This window comes from Artemia franciscana, chromosome 15 (genome assembly GCF_032884065.1).
Source record: "Artemia franciscana chromosome 15, ASM3288406v1, whole genome shotgun sequence".
Lineage (NCBI taxonomy): Eukaryota > Metazoa > Arthropoda > Branchiopoda > Anostraca > Artemiidae > Artemia > Artemia franciscana.
Window position 1 is genome coordinate 16829623 of NC_088877.1, and position 21212 is coordinate 16850834.

Sequence of the window (21212 nt, forward strand, 5' to 3'; positions counted from 1 at the left end):
TTTTCTTTCGAGATAATTATTAGGCAGTAACTTCGATTTATTCGCCACATTAGAAACAAGGATAAGGAAGTTCAGCATTGCATACTCCTGCATTGCCAAGTTTCTACAAATTACTGTTAGACTCCAGGGTTATATTTTTTAATCATCGCGTCTAACAATGAAGGCCTGACAACGCCGTCAGTTTGTGTTTATAGAAGTGTTTATAGCTGGTAGTTCTTCTTTTGACACGTAAATAGTCAGAAAGTATGGACAACTGCAGTTAAGTCTTATAAAAATATTTAAGGGGATTGGAACCTTGGAGTCCATCCCTTTCCAATTTCTAACATTTATTGCTTGATATTGATTGTTCCAATAATTTGCTACATTTTCCATATAGATGGATTGAAAAACTCCCTTTAATTTAAAATTTGGAATGAAATCCCTCATACTTTTCTACAAAGCTATATGCTGGTTAATATGAAAAGGATAAATTCACCTTAATTCCCACTACAAGAAGGGCTTACGCATCAGACTTGTTAATCAAACGATGCGTCATTGAAATTTTTAAAACAATCCAACTTGATATAAAAGGTGATATAGATCAATCCACAGCAAGTTCCCTTTTCTACCATTTTGGGCTTCGAAACAGCAACTTTGGCCCAAACAGGGCTAAAATGCCAGATAATACAATTTCCAGAATAGCTAACAGACATTTAAAGGGCTGAAGCCCTGAACTTCGAGGCTTATATTTCCCTATCTCAAAACTGAAGTAAATCACAACCCATCACGGGTAGCAAGATTGTATTTTCCTCCGTGGATTTAGACAGGATCTATAGGGAAAACTATCCTGAAATAGTCTAAAATCAAAGAGGATCTATTGCAGGCCATACCGAATCAAAAGAGTCATAATTAAAATACTAAGAACAACTAAATAAAATATAAAAACGTGTTGAATATTTTCGAAAAAAAATAATGAAAATTCAAAAAAAGAAAAACCAAATGCAAAATAGTTATTTCTGCAGAGTCTAATCAGGTGCAAACCATAAGGAAACAAAATTTACAATTTTAGTTACCTATTTCAAATCCAGAAAATGACTGAGAACATAATTTACACTTTACTGAAAAAAATATAAATGAATGTGCATTGTCAGTTTAATAGACACATACTGATATTTATTAATTAAAATGTGAAATTTGCTAAATTTATAAAAGTGAAAACCTTGAAAAAAATTCGGTAAAGTACAAATTATGTTCCGGACTTGGGGAGGTATATGGGTTTAGAGCCCTACTCATGTCAATCGCTACACGTTTTGAGTTTGACTCGGTTATTTATTATAATCTCTGATCGTTTTGGCTTTCATTTATGTATCGATACTGCCTTTTGATAATTTTACGCTTAAAAGATTATTTTGAATTGTTTTTGGTCATTTTTGGTCTAATTGAGTTCTTCACTTTTCTTTGAAAACTTATTCTGTGGAAAAAGTTTTTTTTTATTAATTTCGGTTTGTTCTATATTGACGTAGTCTTTTCAGGGAAAAAGAAAATAATAGTTTAAATCTTTTCAGTTTTCTTTAAGAATTTATAGTTCGGCCTACTGTTTACATGCTAGAGAAAATTTTTCAACAATTTTTAACAACATAAACCCTTTTGAAAATCTGAACATAAATAGTAGTTATAAATTTAATTTATAACTCCTCTAGTTGAGCTGAAATAGAAAACTTAATACCATTGGCAAAAAATTTATCTATGCTCAGCTTGGATACACTTACAGTCTTTTTATTTTTTTTTTTTTATTTTAAGAGTAGAAGTAGCAATAGAAGCAACCCTGAAAGTTTGAATATAATACCCTCAGTCGTTCTTGGGGTATTGCTGAGATGCTTTATTGGCAATTAGCATTAAACCAGTGTATTTGATTTAATTTTAAGGCAACATTTAGTTTCCAACATAATGGGCAAATTGCATAACTGTGGGGGGCTAACATAATCAATAGTCCTAGAGATACAGTCACAAGATCGTTCAGCTATGCTGAACAAAACAGCTATCTTAAATTTAGATCGGAAGTGTTTGGAAAATTATAAGCTAAAGAGGAGGTCTGATTGTCCTCCAGTCACTTTTGACTCTTAAAAAGGGTAATAGAACTTAGAATTTCCACCCAAATTAGCTCGTTTAAAATATCAATGATATTACTTGCTATGATAGAGCAGCGCTGCCTATGATATTGCTTATATGCCCTTTTAATACTTGCATGCATATAGTTTTTTGGTTTAACTGAAACTCCCCCTAACGTTTCAACCAAATACCCTCAAGGTCATTAGTCACAGTAACGGTAGGATTAGTATCAAAACTATACACATAACGTCTTCTGGCTTTGTCACCCTATTGACAATCTTCATAATCATAGTTTGTTTTGATTTAGTTCAACATCCGCTTAAATATTCCTTGAATGCCTCACCTTAATACCCTTAGCTTTTGTAGTAGCAATAGTTAAAGTCGCAGTAATAGCATTAGCAGCAGTATGCACATAGCACCTTTTTCAGCATCCCCTTCAAAACACGATGAAATTTTTAACTAGACACCATCAACCGGTCCTGAAGCATTGCTGATACGTCCTCTTGACAACCTATGTGGGCATAGATTGTTTCGATTTATTTCATTACAGTTACAATACTGCCCAAAATTGTTGCCTTAATACCCTTAGATTTATTAGTAGTATTAGTAGCACCAGTAGTGATAGTAATAGCAGTAGCAATAATAATAATAATGGTAGCAGTAATAGTAGTCGTAGGAGTAGAAGCAATAGTATTATGCTGCAAATATTGTCTTTTGTTAAGTTCAAGATCCCCCACAACAAGAGTTGTAAGTTTTAATTTCACATACGAAACTGTTCCTCAGATATTGCTGATATGCCCTTTTGACAACCTGCACAAAGATGGCAGGCCGTACAACAGAAATTTTCAGAAATATTCTCTGAAAACTTCACCTTCAGACAATTAGGCATAGTTGTAATAGTAGTCACAGCAGTACTATAACTACTCGACTCTTATGCAATTAGCCATTACTATGATATTATCGATTTGTTCTTTTTTAACCCGTATATTCGTATACTTTTTGAAATTCATCTTAATGCCCTTTACCTTGCAAGTAGATGCAATAGAAGTAGTAATTGTTGCAACAGTAATAGTAGTAGCAGAACTATTAAATGTTGCGGAAGCAGTAGTATTAGTAGTAATGGGCACATATTGCCTATTGGTCAATTGATCTTCCCCTTTAAGTATTCTCTGAGAGTTCCAACTTAATACACAAACCAATTCTTAAGATACGCTATTTTAAAAATCTAAATGCACATAGTCTCCTTTTGTTAGTTCGAATTTGCCATCAATATTCTCTAAAATTTTACCTTCATACGAGCATCCCTTCCATTAAAACCATATATGCCCCCAGGGCATAACTTAGAACCCCGAGGGGCCTGGAGGGTTGTGTCGACATGGGAGTTTTGTTATCTGACTTTTGAACTATTTTTTTTATAAAATGGCTATCTCAAAGGTTTTAACTGATACAATTGGTGAAAAAGGACGAGGAGGGACTAGTAGAGCCTCCTCAGAAGTTTATACGACTATCCCTTTCATATGAATTGCCTCTGGGAAAAAAATAATAATAAAGGATTGGACCCACGTTTCCTTTACTATAGGCAACGCTATGGGGGGGGGGGTGAGCTGCAGCCAGGTAACCCCTTTACTTTGGACACGGCCTTGAGTTTTTTTGGACCAAAGTTCATTTTTTATTTCCCGCTCGCTTTAAAATCGCTTAAAATATATATTGCTTTAAGTAAAGCGCGTATAACAATCGCGCTACGATTGGAGTGCAAGGGGGGAAATTTTCCACTTCATATATCTGGTAATTTCTGTTCATTTTGAGCTTGATTAGAATATCAATTTTAATTTGGGTACATTCTAAGTTCATTATTGGTTTTATTCTTTTATTAAGTCCAACAATCCGTTCTTTTAACTGTTTTATCTCTTATATTGTTTTAACTCATATAAAAATTGTTTTAAAAAGATCATAGTTGGGGTATAAGAAAGACAAATTCCTCGTTCCATTATTTAGTAATCTCTGTTCGTTTTGAGTTTTAGTTGAATATTAGTTACATTTTTTGTAACTTTTAAGTTTAAATTTTAGTTGATTATTCATTATAACATAGAATTATTATTTTTACTTAGCTGAAGACGTATTTTCGCACTTTTCTTTTGTTAAGGAAAACTTTTTTTTTATTTAATAGCCTAGAAGGCAAAGTTGAAACAGTTCTACTTTGAAACAACTTCTAAACAGGAATTGCTTCTGAAAAAATTCATATATAGAATTCAAATATATGGCGTCCTACATTCTATTCGTTCATCGGCGGGACTGGTGAATGTCCCTGGTATATGAAATCCGATACTTGACTGGATAGCTGACGCAATATAGGGCAAGTGCTGTCATTGTTTAGTAGAGACATGCATAATTTTATACGACGACTAAAATTATTTTATATGTAATATGTTACATCGCAATCTGGAAATGAAATGCCAAGTTTCTGCTGTTCAAATAAAAATAATGGTCATTTTAGTTTATAAATTTATTTTGAGGTGGAAAGCTTGGTGGGATAATGTAGGTGTGACAATGTACGCCAGAAAGGTATCATCGGGGGAGGCTGCTACGTTGTGCTACGCTGGCCTTGGTAAGAGTCAGCAGAGGAAACGCTAATGGGTTTTTGTTTCATTAAGTTTCATTAAGTGATCGATTCTAGTGTAAATGAATATTCTTACAGGAAAATGCTCGAAAAATGCCATCTGTGTGAAAAAGACTATTAGTAAAAAAAGTGCCCTAAGAGTAAGCCTTCAATATTATCTGATACCATCATCTAAAGCACTACTTAACAAGCACGTGTACTTTAAATGTAAGCGATTTCTAGTAATCGACTCGTGTCAGTTATTGCAGCCATATGGGAACACGCAATCAATAGCTTAATCATTCAAGTATGCGCGAACAGGGGATTCTCCTAGCGTGCAATAGGTTATCATGTAGAATGTACTAGCCGAATCAAAATATTACAAAGAATTTCATGGACCAATTGATTAGTGCTCCATTCCATTGACAGGGAATCCTTTTCGAATCCTAATTTGGACAAAAATCTTTAGTTAATAAACGTTCCCTGAGAAAAACGCCTTGAAAGAAAAAAAACACCTTGAAATAAAATGAAATCCTGAAGAAAAAACGCATTGAAAGAAAATGAAATCCCTTTAAGTATTATTGAACATCCCACGTGTACATGGTCATTACGTGATAAACACGTGTGCGCTGCCATTTCATCATTCCCAATAAGTCTACCAAGTCATGTAAGACTATCTCACCCCCAATAAATCTATGAAATCACGCAAGATTGTGTCACATCCCACTTGTGCACCGTTATTACCTAACACCGACGTATGTGCCCCCTCAGTTACAATCGGAACTTCCCCGCCTGATTAACGGACTCTACCAAACCCTATTATGAAACACCCCAAAACCTATTACGTATCAACCAAAGTAAACTTCCTATTATGTAACAGACTGATGCATTCCCTATGACGTAACATGCACCTGCATCTTGCCCTGAGGGAATTCCCGTTCAATTTAATCATTAAAGGAAGAAAGAAGTAGGGGCTATGGGCCTCATCGGAAGTAATGAGAGGATACTACTCGTATTATAAAAATTCAGAAATGAATAAGCTCATTATCATTATGAAAACTACTTTTATTTTACTAAACAAACACAACTTAGAAACAATAGGGAAATTTTCTCAAGACAGTAGAAATCAATTCAGTGAATATTTCGGCGCTATGTCCAAAATGCAAACATTAAAACTAAAAATAATTTTAAAAATTCATGGCTAATTCAAATATCAGCTCCAATTAAAGTACTTGAAGTTTCAATTCATTTCTTATAATTTTGGTCTTCGTTTAAAATTATGCATATCTCCACTAAACCATGACAGCACTTGCCCTAAATTGCGTCTGCAATCCAGTCAATTATCGGATTTCATATACCAGAGACATTCACCAGTCCCGTCGATGAACGATAACCTATTGCACGCTAGGAGATACGTTAAGGGATTCTCCTAGAGTGCAATGGTAACCTAATACATGCTAGGAGAATCTCCTGTTCGCGCATACTAGAATGATTAAGCTATTGATTGCGTGTTCCATATGGTTGCAATAACTGACGCGCTGAGGGGAAAATCGATTACTATAAGTCGCTTACATTTAAAGTACATGCGCTTGTTAAGTAGTGCTTTAGATGATGGTATCAGATAATAATGAAGGCTTACTCTTAGCACTTTTTTTTACTAATAGTCTTTTTCACACAGATGGCATTTTTCGAGCATTTTCCTCTAAGAATATTCGTTTACACTAGAATCGATCACTTAAACTTAATGAAACAAAAACCCATTAGCGTTTCCTCTGATGACTCTTACCAAGCCCGCATGACGTAGCAACCCTAGCCATGATGATACCTTTCTGGCGTACATTATCACGCTTACATTATCCCAACAAGATTTCTACCTCAAAATGAATTTATAAACTAAAATGACCATTCTTTTTATTTGAACAGCAGAAACTTGGCATTTCATTCCTAGATTGCGATGTTACAAGACAATTCCAAGCCCGTGAAACTCAACGGCTGGCACAGGGCACCCTCTAGCAAGTATTGCGATATATATGACATTGTTTGGGGCATTTCCCTGCAAAAATATTCGTTTAAAATAGAATCGATCGTTTAAACTTAACGAAAAATCACCATTGGCGTTTCTTCTGACGAGTCCAAGCAATTGAGGTCAATGTGGCACAATATACCAGCCCAACCACCAATGACACCTTTCTGGTGTACATTATTACATCTAAAGGTTTTTAAACCTTTCTCACTCAAAGAATAAATTTATAAACTAAAAAACGACCATTGTTTTTATTTGAACAGCGGAAACTTGCCATTTCATTGCTAGATTGCAATGCTCCATGATATACTCGAGCCCGTAGCCCTCAATGGCTGACAAACGACACTCTAGCAAGTAATGTCATACATATGACATTTTTGGGGCATTTTCCTGCAAAAAAATTCGTTTACACTAGAATCGACATTTAAACTAAATGAAAAAAATCCCCATTAGCGTTTCTTCCGACGACTCCTAGCAATTGAGAGCAGCGTAGCACAATGTACCAGCCCCCAATGACACCCTTCTGGTGCACATTATCACACTTAAGGGTTTTCAACCTTTCCTTCTCAAAACTGAATTTATAAACTAAAAAATGATGATTATTTTTATTTGAACTTGTTACAGGCTGATTTTTGTTCGTGAAACTTGTTGCATGTTGAAATTTTCTCTTTGTTAAACTTGTGCATTAATTTTTGTCATCGTGAAACTGAATTTGCTCGTGGAACTTGTTGCTGGCTGATTTTGTTCATGGAACATGTTTTGCGTTGATTTTGGTCATAAAACTTGTTGGGGGCTGATTTTTTTGTTCCCGGAACTTATTACGTGCTGATTTTTTTTTTGTTCATAAAACTTGTCGCATATTGATTTTTCTCTTCGTCAAACTTGTACATTGATTTTCTTCACGTGAAACTGATTTTAGTCATGAGACTTTTTGCGTGCTGGTTTTTGTTCGTGGATCTTGTTGCGTGCTGATCTTTGTTCGTGAAACTTGTTGCATGTTGATTTTACTCTTCGTGAAACTTTTACACTCATATTTCTCCACGTGAAACTGATTTGTTAATGGAACTTGTTGGCTATTGATATTTTGTTCGTCAAACTTTTTGCGTACTGATATTTTGTTCTTGGAACTTGCTGCGTGCTGATTTAATGTTCGTGAGACTTGGTGCGTGCTATTTTTCTCTTCGTAAAACATGTACATTAATTTTTTTTGTGAAACTGATTTTGTTCATGAAACTTGTTGTATACCGATTTTTATTCGTGGAACTTGTTACATTTTGATTTTTCTCTTTGTAAAACTTGCTGCAACTAGATTTTCTTCTTCGTGGAACTTGTACATTTATTTTTCTCCTCGTGAAACTGATTTTGTCCAAGGAACTTGTTGCGTACTGATTTTTGGTCGTAAAACTTGTGGCGTGCTTATTTTTATTCGTAAGACTTGTTGCATCTTACGTTTTCTCTTCGTGAAACTTGTACATTGGTTTTTCTCCTCGTGAAACTGATTTTGTTCATGGAACTTGTTGCGTGGTGATTTTCTTCCTGGAAGTTGCTGCGTGCTGATTTTTCTTCGTGAAACTTGTTGCGTGCAGATATTTACTCACAAGACTTGTTGCACCTTAATTTTTCTCCTCATGATACCTGTCCTTTATTTTTCTCCTCGTGAGACTTATTTTATTCATGGACATTATTGTCCATGAAACTGTTGCATGTTGATTTTTCTCTGTGCTGATTTTTCTTCGTGAAACTTGTTGCGTGCAGATATTTACTCACAAGACTTGTTGCACCTTAATTTTTCTCTTCATGATACCTGTCCTTTATTTTTCTCCTCGTGAGACTTATTTTATTCATGGACATTATTGTCCATGAAACTGTTGCATGTTGATTTTTCTCTTCGTAAAACCTGTACACTGATTTTTATCCACACAAAACAGATTTTGTTCATGGGACTTGTTGCGTGCTGACATTTTGTTCGTGGAACTTATTGCTTGCTGATCTTTTTTGGTTCATGAAACTTGATGAACACTGATTTTTCTCCTAGTGAAAGTGATTTTGTCCGTGAAACTTGTTGCATATTGATTTTTCTCTTTGTGAAACCTGTACATTGATTTATATCCACACAAAACTGATTTTGTTCATGAAACTTGTTGCGTACTGACATTTTGTTCGCGGAACCTACTGATTGCTGATTTTTTTTTGTTCGTGAAACTTGACGAACCTGATTTTTCTCTTCATGAAACTTGTACATTGGTTTTTCTCCCCGTGAAACTGATTTTGCTCATGGAACTTGTTGCGTACTGATTTTTGGTCATAAAACTTGTGGCGTGCTTATTTTTATTCGCAAGACTTGTTGCATCTTAATTTTTCTTGTTGTGAAACTTGTACATTGGTTTTTCTCTTCGTAAAACTGATTTTATTCATGGAACTTGTTGCGTGGTGATTTTCTTCCTGGAACTTGCCGCGTGCTGATTTTTCTTCGTGAAACTTGTTGCGTGCAGATGTTTATTCACAAGACTTGTTGCACCTTAATTTTTCTCTTCGTGATACCTGTCCTTTATTTTTCTCCTCGTGAGACTTATTTTGTTCATGGACATTATTGCGTGCTGAGATTTGTTCGTAGAAATTGCGGCGTACTGATTTTTGTTCGTGAAACTTGTTGCATGTTGATTTTTCTCTTCGTGAAACTTTTTGCATTGATTTTTCTCCATACAAAACTGACTTTGTTCATGGAAATTGGTAAGTGCTGATATTTTAATTGTGGAACTTATTGCTTGCTGATTTTTTTTGTTCGTGAAACTTGATGAACACCGATTTTCCTCCTCGTGAAAGTGATTTTGTTCATGGAAATTGCTTCATGCTGATTTTTGTTCGTGAAAACTGTTGCATGTTGATTTTTCTCTTCGTAAAACCTGTACACTGATTTTTATCCACAGAAAACAGATTTTGTTCATGGGACTTGTTGCGTGCTGACATTTTGTTCGTGGAACTTATTGCTTGCTGATCTTTTTTGGATTGTGAAACATGGTGAACACTGATTTTTCTCCTCGTGAAAGTGATTTTGTCCGTGAAACTTGTTGCATATTGATTTTTGTTTCTTTGTGAAACTTGTACATTGGTTTTTCTCCTCGTGAAACTGATTTTGTTCATGGAACTTGTTGCGTGGTGATTTTTTTTACTGGAGCTTGCTGCGTGCTGATTTTTCTTCGTGAAACTTGTTGCGTGCAGATATTTATTCACAAGACTTGCTGCACCTAAATTTTTCTCTTCGTGATACCTGTCCTTTATTTTTCTCCTCGTGAGACTTATTTTGTTCATAGACATTATTGCGTGATAATGTTTGTTCGTAGAACTTGCGGCGTACTGATTTTTTGTTCGTGAAACTTGTTGCATGTTGATTTTTCTCTTCGTAAAACCTGTATATTGATTTTTCTCCACACAAAACTGATTTTGTTCATGGAAATTGGTAAATGATGATATTTTAATTGTGGAACTTATTGCTTGCTGATTTTTTTTGTTCGTGAAACTTGATGAACACCAATTTTTCTCCTCGTGAAAGTGATTTTGTTCATTGAACTTGCTGCATGCTTATTTTTGTTCGTGAAAACTGTTGCATGTTGATTTTTCTCTTCGTAAAACCTGTACAATGATTTTTATCCTCACAAAACAGATTTTGTGCATGGGACTTGTTGCGTGCTGATTTTTTTTTGGTTCGTGAAACTTGATGAACACTGATTTTTCTCCTCGCGAAAGTGATGTTGTCCGTGAAACTTGTTGCATATTGATTTTTCTCTTTGTGAAACTTGTACATTGATTTTTATCCACACAAAACTGATTTTGTTCATGAAACTTGTTGCGTGCTGACATTTTGCTCGCGGAAACTATTGCTTGCTGATTTTTTTTTGTTCGTGAAACTTGACGAACACTGGTTTTTCTCTTCGTGAAACTTGTACATTGGTTTTTCTCCTCGTGAAACTGATTTTGCTCATGGAACTTGTTGGGTGATGATTTTTGCTAGTGGAGCTTGTTGTGTGCTGAGTTTTATTCGTAAAAATTGGTGCATGTTTATTTTTCTCTTCGTAAAACTTGCCCATTGATTTTTCTCCTTGTTAAACTGATTTTATTCATGGAACTTGTTCCATGCTGATTTTTGTTCGTGGAATTTGTTGCGTTCCGATTTTTGCTCTAGAAACTTGTTGAATGTTGATTTTTTTTCTTCCTGAAACTTACACATTTATTTTTCTCTTCGTGGAACTGATTTTGTTCACAGAACTTGTCGCGTGCTGATTTTTGTTCATGGAATTTGCTGCGTGCTTATTTTTGTTCGTGAAACTTGTTGCACGTTGATTTTTCTCTTCGTGAAACTTGTACATTTATTTTTTCTCTTCACGGAACTGATTATGCTCAAAGAACTTTTTCCGTGCTGTTTTTTTGTTCATGGAACTTGCAGCGTGCTGATTTGTTCGTGAAACGTGTTGCATGTTGATTTTTTCTCTTCGTGAAACTTGTACACTGACTTTTCTCCTCGTGAAACTGATTATGTTCATGGAAATTGTTGCGCGCTGATGTTTGTTCGTGGAATTTTTTTTTGCGTACAGATTTTTAGTAATAAAAGTTGTTGCATCTTGATTTTTCTCTTCGTGGAACTTGTACATCGATTTTTCTCCTCGTGAAGCTGATTTTTTTCGTGGAGCTTGTTGCGTGTTGAATTTGTTTGCGGAACTTGTTGCCCGCAGATTTTGTTAGTGAAACTTGTTGCATGTTTATTTTTTCTTTGTGAAACTTGTAGCCTACCTTTATTTTTCTACTCGTGAAACTGCTTTTGTTCATGGAACTTGTTGTGTGCTGATTTTTGTTCGTGAAACTTCTTACACGTTGATTTTTCTCTGTGTGAAACTTTTAAATTCATTTTTCTCCTTGTAAAACTGATTTTGTTCATAGAACTTGATGAGTGTTGATTTTTTATTCGTGGAGCTTGTTGCATTCTGATTTTTGTTCGTGAAACTTATTACACGTTTATTTTTCTCTGCGTGAAAGTTTTACATTCATTTTCTCCTTGTGAAACTGATTTTGTTCATAGAACTTGATGCGTGCAGATTGTTTGTTCATAGAACTTGTTGCATGCAGATATTTGTTCGTGAAACTTGTTGCACATTGATTTTTGTCTGCGTGAAACTTTAACATTCATTTTTCTCCTTGTAAAACTGATTTTGTTCATGGAGCTTGTTGCGTTGTGGTTTTTGCTCGTGAAACTTACTGTGTGCTGGTTTGTGTTCGTAAAACTATGGGGTGCTGATTTTTCTCTTCGTGAAAGTTGTACACTAATTTTTCTCCTTGTTAAACTGATTCTGTTGGTAGAACTTGTTGCGTACTAATTTTTATTCATGAAACTTGCCATATCTTGATTTTTCTCCTCGTGAAACGGATTTTGTTCATGGAACTTGTAACGTGTTGATTTGGTTCGTGGAACTTGCTGCATGCTGATTTTTGGTCGTGAAACTTGTTGTACGTTTATTCTTTCTTCGTGAAACTTGAAGCTTTATTTTTCTCCTCGTGAAACTGATTCCGGCCATTGAGCTTGTTGCGTGCTGAATTTTGTCTGTGAAACTTAGTTCACGTGATTTTTCCCTTCGTGAAACTTTCAAATTCGTTTGTCTCCTTTTGAAACTGATTTCGTTCATGGAACTTGGTGCGTGCTGAATTTTCTCTTTCTGAAAGTTACACATTTATTTTTCTCTTCGTGGAACTTATTTTGTTCACAGAACTTGTTGCGTGCTGATTTTTGTTCATGGAACTTGCTGCGTGCTTATTTTTGTTAGTGAAACTTGTTGCACTTTTCTCTTCGTGAAACTTGAACATTTGTTTTTTTCTCCTTATGAAACTCTCAAAGAACTTGTTGCGTGCTATTTTTTTATTCATGGAACTTGCAGTGTGCTGATTTGTTCGTGAAACGTCTTGCATTTTTATTTTTTCTCTTCATAAAACTTGTACACTGACTTTTTCTCCTCGTTAAACTGATTATGTTCATGGAAATTGTTGCGCACTGAATTTTGATCGTGGAATTTTTTACGTACTGGTATTTATTCGTAAAACTTGTTACATCTTGATTTTTCTCTTTGAGGAACGTTTACATCGATTTCTCTCCTCATGAAACTGATTTTGTTCGTGGAGCTTGTTGCGTGTTGAATTGGTTCGCGGAACTTGTTGCAAGCTGATTTTGTTAATGAAACTTGTTGCATGTTTATTTTTTCTTTTTGAAACTTTTACCTTTATTTTTCTCCTCGTGAAACTGATTTTGTTCATAGAACTTGATGCATGCTGATTTGACGTTCGTGGAACTTGTTGCATGCTGATTTTTGTTCTTGAGACTTGTTACACGTTGATTTCTCTCTGCGTAAAAATTTTACATTCATTTTTCTCCTTGTGAAACTGATTTTGTTCATAGAACTTGATGCATGCTGATTTTTCTTCGTGAAACTTGTTGCACATTGATTTTCTCTCCGTGAACTTTTACATTTGTGCTGTTTGTGTTCGTAAAACTAGGGGGTGCTGATTTTTCTCTCCGTGAAACTTGTACACTAATTGTTCTCCTTGTTAAACTGATTTTGTTCGTAGAGCTTGTTGCGCACTGATTTTTATTCATGAAACTTGATATATCTTGATTTTTCTCCTGGTGAAACAGATTTTGTTCATGGAGCTTGTTACATGTTGATTTGGTTCGTGGACCTTGTTGCGTGCTGATTTTTGGTCGTGAAACTTGTTGTACGTTTATTTTTCGTCGTGAAACTTGTAGCTTTATGTTTCTCCTCGTGAAACTGATTTTGCTCATGGAGCTTGTTGCGTGCTGAATTTTGTTCGTGAAACTTATTTCACGTTGATTTTTCTCTTCATGAAACTTTCAAATTCATTTTTCTCCTTTTGAAACTGATTTTGTTCATGGAACTTGGTGCGTGCTGATTTTTCTTTTCGTGAAACTTATACATTGATTTTTCTCCTTGTTAAACTGATTTTGTTCATGGAACTTGTTCCATGCTGATTTTTGTTCGTGAAATTTATTGCGTGCCGATTTTGATCGTAAAACTTGTTGCATCTCGATTTTTCTCTTCGTGAAAATTTTAAATTGATTTTTCTTCTCGTGAAACTGATTTTGACACTTGTTGCGTGCTGATTTTTGTTGGTAAAACACGTTACATCTTGATTTTTCTCTTTTTGGTAAACTTGTACATTGATTTTTCTCCTCGTGAAGCTGATTTTGTTCATCGAACTTGTTGTGGGCTGATTTTGTTCTTGGAGCTTGTTGCATGCTGTTATATGTATATGCATTCTGACAAAGATAGATAGCTTGGAAATAAAAAAAGAACAAACAAGCAAAACATTCCCTGCAAAAACATGAGTTTTGATAAGAAGACCCAATATATGGTTATCCACCAAGATGCATCGATTGATGACGTCAAAAAATTAAAAGATTCCTCGTTTTATATTAATGTCTTTTTTATGTTTTGAAGCCAGTTTTGCCTTCAGTTCAAATGGCGTCAATTTAAGGATAGTTAGAAAGGGGATAAAACGTATTTTACCTCCTTGTATATAATCGTTTTTAGTCTTTCATCTTTTCTCTCTACTGGTCACAGTCTCGTTTGTTGTTTTTCATTGAGTTTTTCTCTCTTTGTTGTTTTTTGTGATGGCTGGCCAGTTCGGCTTAAGATCTTTCATTCGTAAAATGTATTATTCAATACTTTGGGGGGGGAGAAAATCTGTCATCTTTTCAACGGAAGACCCTAAATGGGCATTTTTTTTAATGAAAGTACCCCTAAGAAGATACCTTTCAAAATCTAGGAGGGGAAGAAATCCATGGGAACATGCCCCCCAACTGACCCCGCTGTTCAATTCCTATCCAGTGTACTACCTTTAGACTGTTGTTGCTCAAAACTTGTTTTGCAAACTGCTCAAAACTTTTTTTTGTTTTCAGGGAATGTGTTTCCATTTTGAATCAGAGTGGCCAGATTTGAAATATTTTGGCGCCTTTTTGAGGCGGTTGCGCATTGAATTTTTTTAATTAACGCATTTTTTGAGGGAGAAAAATCGTTCTTTCTGCGCATTTTTACTTTTAAACGACGCAACTTTAGACCAAGTAACTGGCAACACTGTTTTGAGTGGATGAGTTGACAGGATAAACTATCTGCCTATTATTTGTGCCTATGGTGGCAATCAATTTCAGAGGGAAGGTAACTTTGGTTAATTCGGCGTATATACACTTAAAGTATATGCGTTTTAGGATATAATTTAAAATCCTTATACCGTATTTGGTACTAGTGCCCGATGAAGGCTATCGATAATAGATTCTAGTTTGTTTTTGTTTTTTTTCTAGTCGATATCTATAATCCAAATTTGACAGTTCAAGATTAATGTGGTGGCTTTCTATGTTGCTCAATCGAATTCAGGCTGACTAATATAAAAACAAAACCTTTTATACTGATTAAAAATTTGATTCCACACAATTAGAGTCAATAATAATTAGTGAAGGTAAGTTGACAAAGCATTAAGTTTTTCATTTAGAAAATTTGCTGAAATTGTTCAAGGACTAGGAAACTTCTCTAAAAAAGAAACTAGAAAAGAATTCATTTTAAAAACTTTGAAACGAAATCTAATGTGTTTTGTCTCTAATTCACTTAGAACTATTAAAACCTCTTAACTGTATTAGAGTCCACGCAGCAATATTGGCTGCGCTAATCGGATCTCTTACCCCTCCTCAACCCCCCCCCCCCACCGACTTTAAGCGGATAGGCGGGTTACAATCTTATTACATTGAAACCATGCAAGGACTCCCGATCATAGCACAAAAACGCTTAAGTCCTCCTCGACACAAAAATGAGTAAAGTCTCAGCAAAAGAGACTTCATGGGGCGCAAATGGTAGTCTCCCAGGTTTTGTCTTTTGGGAGCTCAAACTCAATACAAAACCCGTGGCGAACCGGTAGGAGAAGGGGCGCCTATAAATTATTTTTATCAGTACATCTAGCAGAAAGTGACGACAGACCCCAGGCCGAAATCGATGAGAAGGAAAAGCTAATATCCAGGCTGTGACACACTGGTGGCTTCGACCTTGGTAATCCCTCAGCCAGGGGTCAAATCTTCCTTCAGTGGTCCCTTAGAGGCCAATCTTCCTTCGGGGGTCAAAATAATTGTAGGAAGGGCATCCACTACTAGCACAGGTTTTGAATAGAAGAAGTTTTTTTGTCTGGGCCTGATACAGCCTCTGAAGGGGGGGATTCCTCCCTACTCAAAGTCCTCTACTATGACATCCACCGTAAAAGATTTACTTGTCACAACAAAATATGACAACCAGTAACAGATTTACACTAGCATTCTTTTGATTTTCCACAGCCACCACGTTTAGTGTTTAAAGAAAAATTTCCCTTGACATTCTAAAAGAACAAACTGTGTTTTACACCAGGATAAACTGACAAAGGAGTAAATAGATTGCAGCACCGACAACGCTCAGCAGTGTATCTAATTGAAAGCTTTGAAGATGTGCGTAACGATTAAACAGTCACACCTTTTTCTCTGTACAGCCTAATTTAAAATGTAAAAAGCTGTTAATTACAATTAGAAACAAGCACACATAATCCACTCTTATCTGATCGCGTTACAAACGGAAAGGGAACTGGAAAAAAAGTTTCCAGGACATAAGCATCAGAAACCAATCAAAAACAACAATGGCGCATTCAGAGGTACCTGAGAAACTAAGCATTAAACCTGTGGAGTTTTCTAAATCTTCACCCCCCCCCCAAAAAAAAAAAACATTTTATTTTCTGAAAATTGAGGGTAAGCGAATCTTCCCCTGGATGAAAATCTTTTTAATTGTAAGGGTAGTTAAAAACTGGGTTTAAATAAACATTTTCTGTTTTCTCCATTTTTTTTTATAGCGTCTAAACCTGTTGTCATAACATTTGTTAGGAGTGATTCACCTTTTAAGATATACAAGAGCAAAGATGTTGAAAGCCGTTATAAACACAAGAATAATAAAACTTAAAGCCAGTTACATTGAAATCGCCTATATATAGTGACAATTTTGCCCTCAGTGACACCGTGTAGATCAGATATCATTGAGAACTCATCACCACATCTAGAACAAAAGGGCGTATCCAACATTGCCTTAATTTCAAAAAAGAGGAAAATTATGATTTTTCTGCTTTGAGCCGGAACAGTTCTTTGTTAAAAGATTTAAAGCCAAAAAATCCACAAAAATAGAGAGTATACCCGAATAATATGGGTTGAATTTGTTATGTAATACATACATATATCCATATACAAAAATAGATGGCTTCAGTGTGTACAACATACATACGCTCTAGTGTTGCCTATCGTAAAGAGCCATAAGGCTGCAATGTATTTATTTTTTCCACAGCCACTTCATATAGAAAGGGTGGTCGTACTTTGGAGGGGACTGATTTAATTGGAGATTGAAAAATCTAGTTCCCTTTTTAAGAGTAATGAGCGATGGGGCGCAATCAGCCCCATCCCACGCCCTTTTTAGCTATCCTCCCCCCCAGAAACATCTGATCAAAACTTTGAGATCGTCATTTTGATCAAAAAAATCTAAAGATCAAATAACTATGCCTCCGGATATAGCATGGTCCCCAAAGAATCTCGGTGAAGGGCTGTAAGTTATGTAAGTTGCACATTGCTTACATATAGTTAGTTAATGAGAAAGAGCAGCATGTTTGATCCCTGGTTTCCAAAAGACCTTTGGATATTGAGGTGAACATTTAAGGAAGTGTTGAGGAGGGGACTGATTTAATTGGAGATTGAAAAATCTAGTTCCCTTTTTAAGAGTAATGAGCGATGGGGCGCAACCAGCCCCACCCCACGCCCTTTTTAGCTATCCTCCCCCCAGAAACATCTGATCAAAACTTTGAGATCGTCATTTTGATCAAAAAATCTAAAGATCAAATAACTATGCCTCCGGAGATAGCATGGTCCCCACAGAATCTCGGAGAAGGGCTGTAAGTTACGTAAGTTGCACATTGCTTACATATAGCTATTTAATGAGAAAGAGCAGCATGTTTGATCCCTGGTTTCCAAAAGGCCTTTGGATATTGAGGTGAACATTTAAGGAAGTGTTGAGGAGGATATTGAGCAAAATCAAAACACGGTATGTGCATGGTGGTTGCAAAAAAAGGCTTATCGGAAATATCTCCGGAACGACAGAGGGTATTAAGTTGAAACTTTCTGAGATGTTAAGAGTGATTGGAGGGCAACCAGCCCCCTGCTATTTTAAGATAACTATTTGCTATAAAAAAAGATCGAAATTTAGAAATAGTCATTTTGTTCAAATAGTCCAAGTCAAATAACTGCTCTAAAGAAAAATGTTTAAGCCTCCAATACCCCCCGAAGAAAGGATGGGATTTTTCGTATTGTTCACAAACAGGATTTATGGGGGGAAGAGGGGAATGAATTTTCCTGGGTATTCACCAAAAGGCTAAGGTATCAAGGTGAAAAGTTCAAGGCATGTTTAAGGGGATATTAAAGTGATTAGAAGTCAGCCACTCCTCCTTCGTCCTTTTTAGGTTGTCCTCTCAACATTACCTTAGTTTTACTGCTGATGATGAACACTGTATGTGTTCGAAATATCCAGTTAAATAATTTTATATCTATTCACTGTCAATAAAAAGGTAGGTGGGCATGTTTACTCCTGCGTCTCCCAAAAGGCTAATGATATTAAAGTGCAGTTGAAACATTCCGTACATGTTTAAGGGTGTATTGAAAAGTGATCGGACAGCAAACAGCCCCCCAATAATGTTAATCGAAGTTGCAGGAAACACGAACATTTCTTAAAATTAGTTTATTCCAATTAAATTTTACTACTCCAAACTGATACTTTTTTTTCAAATTTGTTATTTTTCAGTTTAATTCAAACGTATAGAAAAATGACGCCTAAGCAAAACTTTTAAAACAACCATTGGTAATTATTTAAGCACAGTTATTTATTTAATTGTTTATTTATTAATTATTTATTTAAACATTATTCCTCAAACATAGGTAATTATTTAAGAAAACACCAAAAAGAAGGAAATCCCAATATTAATAGAAGTTGCAGGAAACAAAAATAGACCTTAAAATTAGTTTATTTCAATAAAATTTTACAATTGCAAAAATGATTTTTCCATAAATATGTCACTTTGAATTTATTGCGTTCAAAAGTATAGAAAACTGATACCTAAATAAAACTTTTAAAGCAAATATTGGTAATTATTTAAGCATAAATATTTAATTAAACATTAGTTATTAAAAAAGGCAATTAATTAAGAAAATACCAAGACAGAAGGAAATCGCTATACTAATCGAAGTTGTAGGAAACAAAAATATTTCTTATATTAGTTTATTTCCATTAAATTTTACTACTTCGATATGATGCTTTTTTTCCAAAGTTGTTATTTTTGGATTTATTGCATTCAAAAGTATAGAAAACTGATAACTAAGTAAAACTTGTAAAACAAACATTGGTAATTACTTATGCAATCTGCTTAGTTTTGAAGCGACAATATTTTGAATAAGAGAATCAATTAATTTATTTTCTACACATGTTAGAAGAGCTTATCAAACTTTTCGAGGTAACGAACTGTAGTAAGGAGCGACCCGGCTCAATAGTAACTGAAACTCTAAAACATGAAATTTTAATACCAATAGTTACATCAAAAGAATCGTATTTTAATGCTGCTTTTAAATATATAAGTTTCATCAAGCTTAGTCTTATTCATCAATTTATCCTGAGAAAATTTGCCTTATTTTAGAAAATAGGGGGAAACACCCCCTAAAAGTCATAGAATCTTAACGAAAACCATACCATCGCATTCAGTGTATCAGAGAACCCAAGTGTAGAAGTTTCAAGCTCCTATCTATAAAAATGTGGATATTCGTATTTTTTTGCCATAAGACCAATCACGGGTGCGTGTTTTTTTTTTTTTTTTTTTTAGGGGTTCATTCTAACGGGAATTAAAAGTTCTAGTGCCCTTTTTAAGAGACCAAAAAATTAGAGGGCACCTTGGCCCCCTTCCACGCTCAATTTTTTCCCTAAGTCGCCGGATCAAAATTCTGTGATAGCCGTTTTATTCACCATAGTCGATAAACCTAATAACCATGTCTTCAAGGACGACTTACTACCCCACAGTCCCCGTGGGAGGGGCTGCAAATTACGAACTTTGACCTGTGTTTACATATAGTAATGGTTATTGGGAAGTGTACAGATGTTTTCAGGGAGATGTTTTTTGGTTTGGGGGAGGGGCGGGAGAAGTTGGGGGTTACATGGGAGGATCTTTCCATGAAGGAATTTGTCATGGGGGAAGAGAATTTCAACGAAGGGGGCGCAGGATTTTCTCGCATTATTTAAAAAAAAATGAAAAATAAATATGAAAAGTTTTTTAAACTGAAAGTAAGGAGCAGCATTAAAACTTAAAGTAAACAGAAATTATTATGCATGTGAGGGGTTCATCTCCTCGTAATACCTCGCTCTTTACGCTAAAGTATTTTTAGTAATTTCAACTATTTATTCTACGGCCTTTGTGATTCAATGGTCGTTATTTAAACAATTGGGACAACATTTAAGCTTTAGTGCAAAGAGCGAGGTATTGACAAGGGGGTGAACCCCCTCATATACGTAATAAAAACATACGAATATAGAAGTTCGTTTCGTAAGTTAATTCGTAAGTTATGTATATTTTTACTAATAAAAATGTTCGTAAAAAATTAAAAGTTCTAGTTGCCTTTTTAAGTAACCAAAAAATTGGAGGGCAACTAGGCCTACTCCCCCGCTCCTTTTTTTCTCAAAATCGTCCGATCAAAACTATGAGAAAGCCATTTAGCCAAAAAAATAAATTAATCTGCAAATTTCCTTTTAATTATTCATGTTTAGAGAGCCAAAGTCAAAACATGCATTAATTCAAAAACGTTCAGAAATTAAATAAAAAAACGAGTTTTTTAACTGATAGTAAGGAGCGACATTAAAACTTAAAACGAACAGAAATTACTCCGTATATGAAAGGGGCTTTCAACGCGCTGCTCTTTACGCTAAAGTTTTTTACTGTTTTAAAAAGTAGAGTTAAGAGAAAGGGTCAAACTTTAGCGTAAAGAGCGAGGTGTTGAGGAGGAAAAGCCCCTTTCATATACAAAGTAGTTTCTGTTCGTTTTAAGTTTTAATCTCGCTTCTTACTTTCAGTTATAAAACTTGTTGTTTTTTATTTAATCTATGAGGAAGAAGGTACTGCTTAAATGTATTGCATAATGTTACATAAGACAAAGAGTTCCTAGAAGTTACAGTAATTCTTTGTATTTCAATGTTAAAATAATCAAAGAAATATGTTTAAATGCATTTTGCTTTCATCAAAGCGCAAATGACACCCCAGCACTAAGAAATATTAAGAGGGTAGTAGCCCAACTCTTATATGGGTAATTTCTATCCGTTTTAAGCTTAACATACTATTAATTTTAATTCCTTAGTTTTCGGTTTCATTTTTTCTTCC

The 21212-nt window shown here is 35.1% G+C and overlaps 1 protein-coding gene across 1 annotated transcript in view; it reads right to left on the bottom strand.

Annotated features, from left to right (window-relative positions):
• Positions 1-21212, bottom strand: part of LOC136036106 (dual 3',5'-cyclic-AMP and -GMP phosphodiesterase 11-like) — a 231066-nt gene that overhangs the window by 168921 nt on the left and 40933 nt on the right. The window lies entirely within an intron of this gene.